This window comes from Styela clava, chromosome 4, assembly GCF_964204865.1.
Source record: "Styela clava chromosome 4, kaStyClav1.hap1.2, whole genome shotgun sequence".
Lineage (NCBI taxonomy): Eukaryota > Metazoa > Chordata > Ascidiacea > Stolidobranchia > Styelidae > Styela > Styela clava.
This window is the reverse complement of record NC_135253.1, coordinates 17,307,402-17,322,205: the sequence shown is the minus strand read 5'-3', so window position 1 is coordinate 17,322,205 and position 14,804 is coordinate 17,307,402. Positions and strand designations below refer to the sequence as shown.

At 34.5% G+C, this 14,804-nt stretch overlaps 1 protein-coding gene and 1 long non-coding RNA gene across 2 annotated transcripts in view; one reads left to right on the top strand and one right to left on the bottom strand.

Annotated features, from left to right (window-relative positions):
• LOC120327206 (glucoside xylosyltransferase 2-like) overlaps positions 1-14,804 on the top strand; it is a 55,420-nt gene that overhangs the window by 9,050 nt on the left and 31,566 nt on the right. The gene's annotated exons all lie outside the window — the stretch shown is intronic.
• LOC144421915 (uncharacterized) lies at positions 8,193-9,266 on the bottom strand. Its single transcript, XR_013475034.1, has 3 exons — positions 9,210-9,266; positions 8,872-8,955; positions 8,193-8,647 (listed from the first exon to the last, which is right to left on the bottom strand). It is a non-coding gene; the product is annotated as an uncharacterized LOC144421915 (long non-coding RNA).

Sequence of the window (14,804 nt, the reverse complement as noted above, 5' to 3'; positions counted from 1 at the left end):
GATATCGGATTTACAAGTGGACTCCTATGACGTTACAGCATGGCTAAAACGGAATCCAAAATTTGAAGCCATCGAATGGACATAAAGACTGAAATGAATTGTATATTTAAAATAACCGTAATGTTGCCGAGACACCGAATGCTGCAAGTAGGGTAGCAATAATATAAAACAAGTAAGAGAAACACTTTTTACCGTTGTAGGACTTGTAAATCGCAATGAAGAAGTTGTCGTAGTCGGTTAAATAGAAAACCTCTTCTGAAGATAAATCTTCGGATTCTGCATAAAAAAGGTGAATGACATATTTTGCATTAAAATTATCAAAGATGACAATTCAAAAGTAAAAACAAAACCGACAATATATACAGAGAGTAGACAAACCTTGTTGAATCGTGCTCTGCTTTTTCTCTGAACCTGCAAAACTATTAAATACTTCGACAAAGTCATTTTCTGCAAAATATCAAAACTCATAATTTTAGTGTTAATTAAAATTAAGTGTTGTCAGAATCAGTCATTGTGATCTGAATCTGTTGATCAAATATGTGTTATAAATGTTTAGTGCATATTCTTGAAAATGGATATTAACTGAGCTTGAAAAATGGAGGAATCTATATTCATTCAAACTCTTCACAATAAGATTTGATTATTAAATAGGAAAACAAACGCAACGTCCTTCACACGTCAGGATGATAAATTCTATATTGTAGATTGAAATATATTACCCACGACGTAAATTATGTCAAAAACGAAACTTCTATCCTGTAGTAGCTGATCTACTTACTCTTGAGATGGTAAATCCCTCTTTTTTGATCTCGAGTTATCTCGAACTGATGAGTTCTGGGTTCAACGCTGCGGATAAAAAAATTCTAAATAGTTGTTCTTCTACTTTCCACGACTAAAGTAATACCATATATATATAGGCAATAGTTCGAATACCATTGAAGTTCGAGAGTAAGATGCAATTTTATCAGACAAATTTATAAATAATAACAAGAGCATAATAAACATTAGTATGAGAAAATTTACATCACGCGTTTAACCCGCTATGTTAGGTTATTTGAAACAATTTATATATATAATGTATAGCGTCTCTAACAGTCATGACTTGGTACTGACTTGGTAATTGTTATCGCAAATCCATTTCTAAATCGTGTTCTAATTCCACTTGACAGAATAAGTCATGGAATTTTTTTTAAATTTCCGGTGAATCCCGATTCGACTTTTTAGTGAGTCACTATATATATGCGTTTTGTGATATTTAAGATTTAATATTTCTATTCTATTTGCTATTCGACATCTTCAACGTTAAATCCATATTCGCCTTTTGTCACTGAAGTTCTCTGTCGTTAAAACAAGCCTGTCTCCTTCGTCGGTAAAATTATTAAAATTCCAACATCCAACAGGTTCCTGAGGACGTGGAATGTCGATAACATCATACCAAGGAGCTTTTGATTGAACCTGTCATAAAAGTTTGTTTACTGTAAAAACACAGAAAATACTATACGTTGATCGGTAAAGCGTATGAAAATAGTTTATAATCTAGAGAAGTGCTTCCGAACCAGTGGGTGCCGAAGCAATTTCGTGGTGGGTCGCGACGTATTTCTAAGTGTTACATACAGTTTTCAATCAGATCAAGAAATTGTAATTACGTAGCAATAACACATATGAGCAGAGGCGTATTTAGACATAAAATTGCGCCCATGGCAAAGTTTAAAAATGCGCCCCTGGACTCTGTACCAGCATTGACTGACAATTTTTAACGACTGTTTTTGGAATTGGATACTTTCACGATATTTTCAATTATTCCCAATTTGACTGTCATACCCTAGATGCGACGATGCACTAGGATACTTTAACTCTTTTCCTATATATATATTAACATTCTATATTGATTCGCACAAATGTCAATAAAAGTGGTTCGCGAACTGAAAAAGGTTAGGAAGCACTAATCTATTCTAAAACATCTTTACACTTTATACTGTAAAACACAAATACGATTGCAACTTGCTTGGTGCATATATATAATATGAACACCCTGTTAGAAAATTATAAATAACCCAGGATACAAAGAAGAATATAGCTCAAAATGTTAAGATTGGAAGAATAAAAGTCATTCACTTTTCATGAAGTAGATTATTAAAAATAGATATAAACACTATTTTTCAGAAAAATGACATTTCTCACAACAACAGCGGATAAGTAAGCTAAATTTCATGTTTTACCTTTTTCCAGTCCATATCATGAATTAATGAAGAAACATAACGTGGTGTGCAGCTTGCTTTTGTCAAGGCGACTAAAAACAGCAGACTCAGAAGTGACAGTCGGTTAAATTCACTTGTGCTGAACATTTTAGTAAATATGTAGCCAGCTTTACCTTCTGCTATTTGCTATGAAATTAAATACAATAAATTTAGTGACTTTAAAACAAATATGCAAACAAAAATGATCTTAGTGTGTCAGATGATATTTATTTGGTTATAACTAATTTTGTATGAGTGTAACCAATAATTTAAAAAGAATAGAACTTGAATTTTAACGCGATTTCCTTATTTCAGTATCTTATGTTTCTATTCTCCATAAAAATATTATTTCTTAAAATAGGACCTTTGTTAAAGCAGATCTCACACTTCTGACAAGTCGTTCTCTTAAAGTTTAAGACTTAAACGTATTGAACATTTAAATAAATGAAACCGTAAATCTTCATGCGAGAGAGGAAGTCACGTCGTCGCGATCACGATGTCGTTTGTAAGATGTTTATATTCACGATGCCAGTCCAACACGATCTAAATAGTTTATGTTTCTGAAAATCAATCAAGTTTCAAAAAGCAACTTAATACCTTCCACATCTATTACATTCTGTCTATACCAGCAATATTCTTCGCTATGTTCAACTTCAACTTTTTCCTGGTTTCGGCCTTTCACTTTTTGTGTTCGTTTTCCGCCTTTCGCCAAGGTTTGTTTTCCTGTCCAGTCATATTTTGTGTTCTTTTGCTACCATTTCCTTCTTCTGTTCTGGATCTTTGTCCTGGTTTTTGCCTATTTTTACTTAGATTGGCTTAATTTATGGAACATGCACATCAATCTGAGATGAGACCGTGGCTGCATTTTAGTGGCAAAGATTTCATTCGATGTGTGTGGTATGAAAGTATATGGCGCTTTAAACAATTTAAGTCTTTTGCGCCAGACAACTTAAATCAAACTTTGTATATGCCTATAGTACTCTCTTGGTAGATTTCACAAAATCAACAAGAGCAGGGAAAATGCTAGGGTCGCGTAAGATAGCTTTGAGTTGAAAATCAATGCAATAATCGCGGCATTTCATCTTTAGTATGCGTCTTTCATTTCTATATGCACGACAGTTCATTAGAAAATGTTCTACTGTCTCTGGAACATTACAGAAATTGCAAAGTCCATTATTATGGCTTCCTATTTTATGGAGGTGCTTATTTAAACGGCAATGTCCCGTCGGAAGTCGAAATAAAATTTTGTCCATTATTCGTGGTGACCAAGTGGAATTCTTGATGCTGTCTTCAACTGAGGGAAAAATTGTCTCGTAATGAAACGCTTGGTCACTGTGTATAAAATGTTGATCCCATTTATTAGCGCAGAATTGTCGAATTTGTGATTTGACTTTGTTTTGTGATTGGGATAATCTTTTGTCCACATTGACTTTCGCCGCTGATACCTTTGCTATTTTGTCGGCGACTTCGTTACCCGGAATGCCAACATGTCTTGGAGCCCATAGTAGTGTGATTTCGAATCCTTGTTCCTGTAACTCAAAAAGACAAGTCTGAATATTTGAAGATATATTACTAATTTGATCCGAGATATTATGATATGATATTATAATATCCGATATGATAAGTATATATATTCCATTTTTAGTTATTTTTTGACCATGTAAGGGCACTATATATTGCAAAAACTTCGCAATCAAATGAGGAACAGTCTTTGTCCAGCCTAAAACCTATACGAGAATTATTATATGGAACATAAACCGCAGCACCGCTTTTGTCATCAATTTTTGATCCATCCGTATATATTTATGCACGTGTGATTGATAGGATTCATTTATATAATCTAAACTTATAGCTTTTGTTTGGTTGGGCGTATTCCAAGGAAAAAGTATATTCGATAATGCATCGTCGATATTAATCTCGTCCAAATACCATGGAGGAATTTCTTCGGCTTTAATAATACTAATATCCAATTAGTCAATATCTAGAGTTCTAGCGATCATACCAAATGTACGAAATGTTGGAGAGTTGGGAAATATCTCATGCCATGAGTGTTCGATGACTTCGTGGCAAGGATGGTCAACAAATGTTAGCAGTTTAGCCCTATATAAGAGGCATAATTGTAGTCGTCGTATACACAATGGCATCTCATTACAACAAACTTGTAAAGCAATTTTAGGCGTACTCATCATGCCACCTGCAGCGATGCGTACACATTGAGATTGGATAATTTCGATTTTTCTTATGGCATTTATTGATGCTGAAAATACGCTTCCATACCATATTCAATAATGGGTCGAACTAGGCATGACAATGACAAAAGGGGTGATTTGTTAGCTCCCCAGCTAGTTCCATTAAGCAAACGCAGCAGATTAATCCGTTTCCTACATTTTTGTACAACATATTCGATATAATATGTCTCTCATAATTTAAGGGCCTATCGAAATAGACTCCGAGGTATCTTACTTCATTCCTGATTGGTAGTATTACACCATTTATGTGTAGTTGTATTGGTGGTAATTTTCGCTTTTGGGTGAAGAGTACAACTATTTATTTTGTGACCGAGATCTTAAAAACCCATTGATTGCACCAGGACTGAATACAATCCAACGAGTTCTGAGAGGAAATGATTAAATCTTCAATTTTGAGCCCAATGTGCCATAGAGCGCTATCGTCTGCAAACAATCCAACATTATCTGATGAAATAGTACTAGGCATATCGTTCATCATTATATTGAAAAGCAGTGGACTGATTACGCTCCCTTGAGGAATTCTGTTTTCTAATGAGAAGATACTTGAAAGACGACTGCCTACTCTAACCTGAAATGAACTATTCGTCAGAAAAGATGCAACAAAAAGCCAAATTTTCCCTGTGACACCAATGTTATATAGTTTGTATAACAGTCCTCTTTTCCATACCATGTCATAAGATTTTTCCATGTCTAAGAAAATGCCAAGTACAGATCTTTTATTTGGTAAAGCTTTATATATGTCATCGTGTAATTTTAGATATGCATCAGTTGTAGATCTCCTCCACCTAAAACCGCTCTGTTCTCTACATAATATGCCATTTTTTTTCAACAAACCACTTCAGTCTGCGAACTATAATTCTTTCCAAGACTTTTTGTTTATTGGATTTAGGAATCGGAATTACAACAGAGCGTTTCCAGGTATCTGGAATACTCCCTTTGTTCAAAATTAGATTGAACAATTTGAGTAATATGTCTTTACATTCTGCGGACAATTTTATAAGCATCGCGTAGCAAATCTTCTCTAGTCCTGGAGCAGTGCTTTTTCTTGGTTTTAAAACTTGATTAAGTTCTTTCATTGTGATATTTTCATCCAATTTGTGATTAGCCTTGAAGATTGTTACGTCATGTGAGGATTCGAACGCGATCTTTTTTGAAGAAATTTTGGGGTGTAGTTTTCATTGCTACTGACCGTCGAGAACGAACTCGCCAGAAGCTCAGCTTTTGCAGAATCTTCGATTGCTGTTATACCATTGCGTTTAAGGCCGGGGATTTGTTCGTATGCCTTGCTTTTAGTGAAGAAAATCAAGGATTTGGCAGAGAACACTGCCTCAACAAGAGGTTACTCTGCAACAATTCTCTTTTTGAACAATACCAGTGTACTTCTTAGTATAAGAATGAGCGGAAGTCATGTTGCATATTATAATGTTTTGCAGATCAGAATCATGCTGGCCTTGCATCACGGTTACAAACGTAGACCTACTTCTGCCCACACGTCACAGAAACAAGTTCTGAATGTTTACGCTTCTGAAGATCAGTCACACGTTTATCAAATACTAAAATGCAAGCAAATATCTATACAATATGGCTATATCCGCAATACCTTTTACTATATGTTTAACTCCGAATTTTGCCAATACGAAAAATTACAAAAAAGAGAATTCTGCAAGATTTTTCATGTATATATGAAAAATTGTAATAATTTTTGAGACGGAATTATGCTGACCTGGAATCACGGTTTCAAACGTACTTTTTGACAACAGACCCTGTTTTATGTCCCCATAAATGGATCCAATTGAGTAACTTTTTATTGAATTCGAATACTGCAACGTCAAAAGCTTAATTGTTTATGCAGACGATCAATCAAAATCAACTTTTCGAAGCAATAGAATGTAAGCAGAAAACTTTACATACGTTTCTATGTCAGATTTATATTTCAATATATTAAACATATAATCATGCTAACGCTATAACTTACCTATTATTTGTCGGGTTTGTCTTGCATCAAACAAAATACAAATAAACTAATAAAGAAAGCAGAGAATCCCAAGACGAAGTTTAATAATATGATACTGTATTTTCAAATAAATTACGATTAGAGGGTTATTTTATATTTTTCGTTGCTATTACAACAAAAATTAAAGGTGAAAGCCTATACACTGAGCAATATGTTTCTATTTTGAGACAAAGCAGCGATATACCTTAATTGATTAATTCTCGGTGGCATAGTTTGCTGTCGATTCCAGTTACACACGTTTTCTCATTGCTGCTTTGTTCGGCTGAACAAAGTGTGCATGCAAGGTAACCAGCTCCTTGTACAATATCACTCACGTGATATAACGGTCTTCACTGAACTACCGTTTGTCTTAGATAGTTTGCAGATAATTTCCACTACGATTTATTTGTCGCCTATTTGAGACAGGTAGGGCTTTTGAATACTTTGTCCAACTCTAAATCAGGGTCGTCGAACCCGTGGCCCGCAGGCCACATGTGGCATGCAGAAGAGTTTTGAGTGGCCCGTGCAGTATTTTTCGGAATTAAATAAACTTAACTTAACCCGATGTCTCCAACAAATTTGACACCTCCAATAAAAAATGAAAGAAAATATTACTAAAAAAATTATTCCTCGTTCAAACACGCGAAAGACATGACTAAATGAAAAGACATCGCTCTCGATTTACTTTCGCTGTAGTTAGCGCTGATATGTACGATTTGTCTATTTCAGTCTGTTGTATTCAACCACCCTTCACAACGAGCCGTGAATTTTAAATAATGCAAGATGTGTTTCGTTAATTTGGTTTGTTTGTTCCGGCCATGTACATCCCAATATCGGTTCTCGATATCACATGTACCAAATCTTGCGCTCTGGTCGACATCAATGTTTTTTTATTTTATTTCTCGAAGGACCGCGTATTTTGCTCAACAAAATCAAAAGCTATTGTGCGATCATTGGTCGACGAAAATTATAAAAATAAATTGCACCCCAAATTTAATACATTATGATTATTATCTTTCGTGTGGGCTCTGATCATCCTCATCGCCACCGTAAAATAAAAAGTGTACTTGTACAATATCTTTGCTTTTGTGTGTTCAATAGGAAGAAATTTAGTCACTGCGAAATATGCGTGCGTATTATGTTCAGCTATTCGCAATAGCTTTGTGCAATCCAAACGTTTGATTCAGCGAGGCTCAAATTCTAGAGTGAATCAGAACCAGATATATACATTTAAGTTTGTGGTCCGCAATGCGTTTCCCGCGGCACTGAATAGATTGGACATGCCTGCTCTAAATCGTTCATGATATGCAAAAACTAGTTTTAAAATAGCACCTATTCATGACGTTTTAGCCAGGATAATATGTTATTGAATATATCAAGACTACCTCTTGTTTTTTTTTTCATATATGTGACAGTTATTTATTTCTTGACAAATCAAACCATATACCTCTGTATTTTAAACTATTTTTCATACCTATAAATCGTAAATCACTGATACATTCAAAGTAGGCAAGTAGGTTTATTTAATTGAAAAAATTCTCAAAAAAAAATTCATACATAAAAGCATTCTCATCAAACTTTTCGGTGTTGTTCAGATATTATTGCAATATTCGCGACTACCGCGTTTCTGCTACTTTACTTTTTTTCAATTATCTTTTCGACTTTAATTGAAAATGTGTATCAATTCATTATTTCTTAATAAACCTCATAATCTATTTTTGCACCTTGAACCTAGCCGATAAGGGGCTGTGGAGTGATTGCTCGTTGGACTGAAGTCTTATAACGTGAGATGTGTAAATATTTATGTTTATTTACCTCGTAATGATAACATATATTCATTTATTGATGGCAGTTGAGATATAAGGTAAAGTGATGGCTAATATGAGTGAAGTAAGAGGGGTAAGGGAAAAGTGTGTCTTTCTATTTAGTATTTTCTGTGTACATGCATTTTGTTAATGTCAAATGGAAATTTTTATTAGTTAATTAGAAGTTCTGAAATTAGACGACAACAACAGCAGAATCATCGAATCGACTTTCCATCCGAAGGCATAAATTTTTCAAAGTCATTACTGGAGATTCGAGTCCGTTTCTGGTCAGAACATCTGAGATTAGATGAAGTTGATTTGAAGTAATTTGAGGAGTTCTTGCTTTTACATAACCATTCCAACCTGCGCAATAATCATATTAATATTATAAATATAGCAGAACTAAATTATTAAATACTGGTAACTGGTATCGGAGTCACTGTGACAGGGATGGCGATCTAATTTCAAGTCGCCCGGGTAGACGAAAAGACCAAAATGAAGTGATTATTTAAATAAAGACCAAGTTACCAAAGCGATGCAAGTAGGGTATGAATAATATGAAGCAAATAACAAGAAATGATATTTACCGGTCTGGAATTTGAATATCATGATTAAGAAGTTGTCGTAGTCGGTTAAAAAGAAAATGTCTTTCGAGGATACGTTTTCAAATACTGCATATACATAAACGATGACATATTTTACTCCAAAATGTTCGAGGTGACTGATAAAAGATTAAATTGTTCGCATATAGCGTATATTAGTGAAGGCTTCTAACTTATAGATATACCAGTTTTGTTATAATTAAATTTGTGTGTCGTTACCTTGCTAAAGGAATCCTCGAGATAAAATGCTGTTTGATATGTTTTACCTATTCGTTTTTTCTTTTAAATGTTGTAAATGCCAATTAGATAGAGATTAGACAAACCTTGCTGAATTGTTTTTTGCTCCTTCTCCAAAACTACAAATCTTTTAAAGGCCCCGTCGAGGGGACTTTCCTGCAAAATATTAGATATAATTCAATTAAGTTTATCAAAATAAGATTAAACTTCTTTAACACAAAGTTTCCATGTTAGAGTCAGTTATTGTAAACATTTAATTTAGCCTGTCAACGTACGTTTGTGGTGATATATTCTTCTTTTCTGATCTCGAATCAACTGCTGGTAGATTGTAGTTTCAACGCTGCAGATGAAAAGTGATTTCTATCTATATTTGTTTTTTATTTTTGCGATCAAAGTAATTTTTGTAGGTACAATAGTTGGAGCACCCAGCGATCGCTGAAGTTTAGGTATAAACTGCAAATTTATCACCCAGTTATATCATAAATGACAAGAGCAAAATAAATTTGAAATAGAAATAAAAATATTGACATCGCACGTTTCACCCTCCTTCTAGGTTTGTTGTACGGAACAACTTATACAATGTATAACGTCTCTAATATCCATGACTTGGTGTTGGTTTGCTAAATGTTATTGCAACTCCATTTAAAAGCCGTGGCAAATTGCTGTAATATTAACGATGGCGACATAACCCAGTTTACAAAGTTTTCTGTAAATCTCGATTTGATTTGCAATTCCTTCATTAGATGCGGTCCGAGATATTCAAGGTGCAACATTTATACTCTATTATCTATACTATATCTTTAATGTTCAATTTCTATTTGCCTCCCGTCTCCGAATTTCTCTATCGTTATAACAAGACTCTCTCCTTCATCGGTGAAATTATTGAACTTCCAACAACCAACAGGTTCATTGGGTCGTGGAATGTCGATAACATCATACCAAGGAGCATTTGATTGAACCTGTGGTGAAAGTTTGTATGTTATAAAAACACAGAAAATACTACATGTTGATTGTGGCTTTATAATTATAATTACGTGACAATAACACACATGAACAGAGGCGTATCTATATAAAATTGCGCCCATTTCAAAGTTTAAAAATCCGCCTCTGGACCATTGACTGACAATTTTTAACGACTGTTTTTAAAATTTTATACTTTCACGTTAATTTCAATTATTCCCAATTTAAAATTCTTTTATTGAAACACTTTACCATTAAGACTTTTTGCTTCCTGCCCAAACGGCGCCGATGGCACTAGTCATGGATATCATACCCTAGATACGCCGCTGTTTATGGATACATTGTCTCCTTCCTCATATATCAACATTTCATAGTGGGTCACACAGAAAATATGTCGGTAAAAATGGGTTACGAACTGCAAAAGGTTCTGATCTAGAGCATCTATATACTGGTAAAACTCAAATACCGCGGCAAGTTAATATGGACACCCTGTTAAAAATTATAAAAACCAGAATACAAAAAAGAATATAGCTCAAAAAATTTTAATGATTGAAAGAATAAAAATCATTCACTGTTCATAAAATAGATTATTTAAATCTATATATATATATATATATATATATAAACACTAATTTTTAGAAATATGAAGTTTTACACAACCTAATTAGAACCCAACTTAAAATTCATTCAGTTAAACAACGGTAAAACTGACTTGTTTTTAAAACACATACAAAAAGGCAATATTTCCATATTATAAACTATTTGTGTAAGACCTTTAAGTCCAGTTAAAATCTAGGCTACAAACATTATCAAAATCTTAAAATTATGCATATATTATATTTAATTATAAATTTTTGATTATTATGATAAGATTTAAACGATATGTCTTAAAAGTAATAGTGGAAAGTACGCGGTTTTCAAATAAATTTCATGCTTTACCTTTTCCCAGTCTATATCATGAATTAATGAAGAAACATAACTTGATGCGCAGCTTGCTTTTGTCAAGGCGACTAAAAACAGAAGAATCAGAAGTGGCAGTCGATTGAATTTACTTGTGCTGAACATTTTAATGAATATGGGACAAACGGTTCCTTCTGCTATTTGTCATAGAATTAGAATTAATAAATTTAGTAAAAGTATTAAACAGAATATGCAAACAAAATTTATGTTATTGTGTCAGATGGTATTTATTTGGTTATAAATAATTTGGTATGAGTATAATAAATAGTTTGAAAAAAATTTGAACGCAGCTTACATCCCTTTTCTCACAAATATTTTATTTTCTGAAATAAGACCTTTGCTAAACAGATCTCACACTCATGATAAGACATTCTCTGGAACAATTGAACATTTAAAAGCAAACTAAGTCTCTATATGGGAGATGAAGTCACGTTGCATATTGCGGAAGAAATCGTGGTATCCTGACATCATGATTATAAACAATTGCACATCTTACACCTGGCATCGTGCTATGCTTTATGGCTTCGAACTTGAAACCAGATAAACTTTTTATATGGAAGGCCGAATATGATAAATTGTGTATGCAGCTGAAGATCAATTTTCCATCTTCATGACTTTGAAGAAAAGGGTGTTAAACGCATGTATTAAATTATTAAATTAAAGTATACATTTAAGGTTATAATGAAATAATTATCAGCAATCTATAAAATAAGGAGGACGGGATGGAAATGCCTTCCCGGTGGTTGTCGACCACTACATTAAATCATCTAACAGACGTAACTTCGTTTATTTCTTTTTTTATTGCAAAAAACGGTGGATATATACAGCATGCATACAATCATGAATTGGTTTATTACCTTGTGATGGACAATCTAATTCTAACATAGGTCGTTACGAAACAGGTGAGCCTTGATGAAAGGCTTGAGTCAAAAAATATGATATCTATACCAGTGATCTTCAACCTTTTTTACCGTGTCACACCTTTTATAATACCAATACTTAAAAATACCAATGTTTAATTATGAAAATTTCAAATATAGTTGACGGATCAAATTTTATTAAATGATTAATTTAAACTGGCAGAAGCAAGGGTCAATATAAATTATGATGTAGCAGTGTGCTAAAATCGGTCTTTGTGGAAATGGCATTATATATTTTTATTGTTTTAAAATACCGAAGTTAAGGAAATTAAGACATTGTGTCAACTGAAGAAGGTCTTTGGGGCTGTTTAAAAAATTTGGAGGTAATCGGGTTCACTAGTTCCACCTCTGGCCACGGCCTTGCATAGGAAGACGTCATACTGTCATGCGCACTACAAAACTAATGTCATCATCAGCTGCAACATGAGGGCCCGCTAGCGAATTATCACACTTAAATCTGAAGGAAAATAACTTACATTTACAATAACCAAAACGTGAACGCCCCTTCGACGGTTGTTGCTGCCAGACGGCGCGTTTGTATTGTTGTCTCCGATTGAATTTTTCCTTATATTAAAGCTTAGAAGCCCTGAGACTGTGCACCATTCGTTTACCATTTTCCAGTTTGGGTATACCGTATATTGAAGAATACTGCTTCATACTTCGACATTATATAGCTTAATTTATGGAACGTGTACATAAATCTGAGACGATGGCATTTTTGAATGCAGAAATTTCAAGAACGACTTCCTATGTAATGTGTACGCAGTTACAATATAGGTCACGGTATTCACTAAATTTTATAGGGCTCCTTTTTGCATTTATCACAGACTTGGACCAAGTTTGATCAGAGAACGCGGTTATAAACGTACTCCTTTCGAAGCCCAACTACAAGGGAATCTAAGATGTTTATGCTTCTGAAGATCAATCAAATTTCACAATGCACGCAAATAAATACCTTCTATATTTTATACATCCTGTCTTTAGGCCTAGCATTTTTCACTGTGTTCAACTTAAAATTGTGTCAATTCATTCTTCGCGGGATTTTCTTTCTTCGCGTTTTGTCTAGCATTTTTAACTCGTCGCCATTCCGACGCTTCGTTCTTTTCGCGCCTTGCTCATCTCATTTTGCTCATTTTTTTTTCAGCGCCGGCACTGTCTTTATTATATTATTTGTTTTTTCACTCTTTTTTCATATGACTATTTTTGACAGCACGTCCTGCTTTTTTATCCGGAATTTTTTTCTGATTTCGGGACTCGGTGGCTTAATTGTCTGGTTTCTGCCTTTTACTTTTTGTGTTCTTTTCCGCCTTTCGCCAAGGTTTCTTATCCTGTCTATATTTTGTGATCTTTTGTTACCATTCCTTTCTTTCAACCTGAATATTTTCCTGGTTTCTGCCTATCTTTACTTAGATTGATTGTCTTTGATGGGATTCGAACCGGACTAAGCACCTCGCACTGGGACCTCCCACAGACCATTCCTTTTAGACTTAGAGTCTACAAGCACTTCAGACTTAAAAAAAAATAAAACTAGTGTTCCGTGAAATCTGAATAAGTTTCAGAATTCAGTATTAATTCAAGGCAAAGTTATTATTAATTTACATGATAATTTTTAAAAATAATTCTCATTCCTACAACCATTTATAGAGAACTTCAGAATGAAAAAAAGTAATCAAAAATTCATCCTCAGCCGAGTCAATTTTGATGTTTGAATCGTTTAACCAACTCTAATTACTTTATTAAAGAGAATGAGATACCATTGAAAATTCGACCATAAAAATTTCTGTCGCGTTCAGAGATCACCTCTTTTTTTTGAGTGAGTGTCCATGACCTTGCTTCAAGAAAATTTTTGTGAAATAAAATTAAATTTTAACATAAGCATTAGTTCCCGTGAGGACCGGACGTTCTGTGGGGAATGTTTATTCTAAATTCTTGACAAAAATGAATGTAATATTCTATAAAACTTCGGAATAAACGGGGGGATTTCGTTTCTGTCGCGCTTTTAGCTTACTCTATTACATTTGTTTCCGTTTGTATTGCGCTGTTTAGCTGTTTTTCATATAACGACGTTATGGGCAAAAATGGATATTTCAGTAGAGAAAAAAGTGACGAAATTGTTCCTTGATTTAGAAAAAACATATCCATCAAAATACCACTAACGTGCTATGCCTATGAACTATATACAACTCACCATTGCGACGCGGGCAGCGATTGACACACAACTTAAAACAATTTAAGTTGGCGCTGTCAAGAAAAGCCGCATCAAGGAATTTCTACGAAGCGGAAGATTTAGTCTAGAAAATTCGTTTACAAGCAGACGGCGCGGCGCGGCGGTGTGGCTCAACGTGCTAAGCGTTAGGAATACGCTTGCCACCGCACCTGTAATTACTCTGCGTGGGTTCGCAGGTTCGTATCTCATGCAGGGATGGTTATGTGCGAGAGGATTGCTGGACTCCTCGCCGTCGTTGGGTGGTTCAAGTAGCCGCTGGTCGGTTACGGCTTCCTCCACCACCAAGCCCATGCTTCCGAAAACAAACAATATAACTAATCCCATACCCGACTTGGAATGGTAACCGGACGAGAGGCCGTGGTCCGCCATATGGATAAGCCGTCATATCGGCTCTCCTCTCCCCTGGGTTAAACATGTAAATCCTATCTTATTTTAGGTCTACAATACGGAAGGGGTGACTAATCTAGTCGAACCGGACCCTCCAATTATTAGTACGGTTAAAAAGTGGTTTCTCAATATACTATTTTGTTAGCTGTGCAATAAGCTACCTCACAGCTGTCGATTTTATTGAGATGTTTTCTTTGAAAGTTGCAAAAGCCATCTCGTTAGATTTT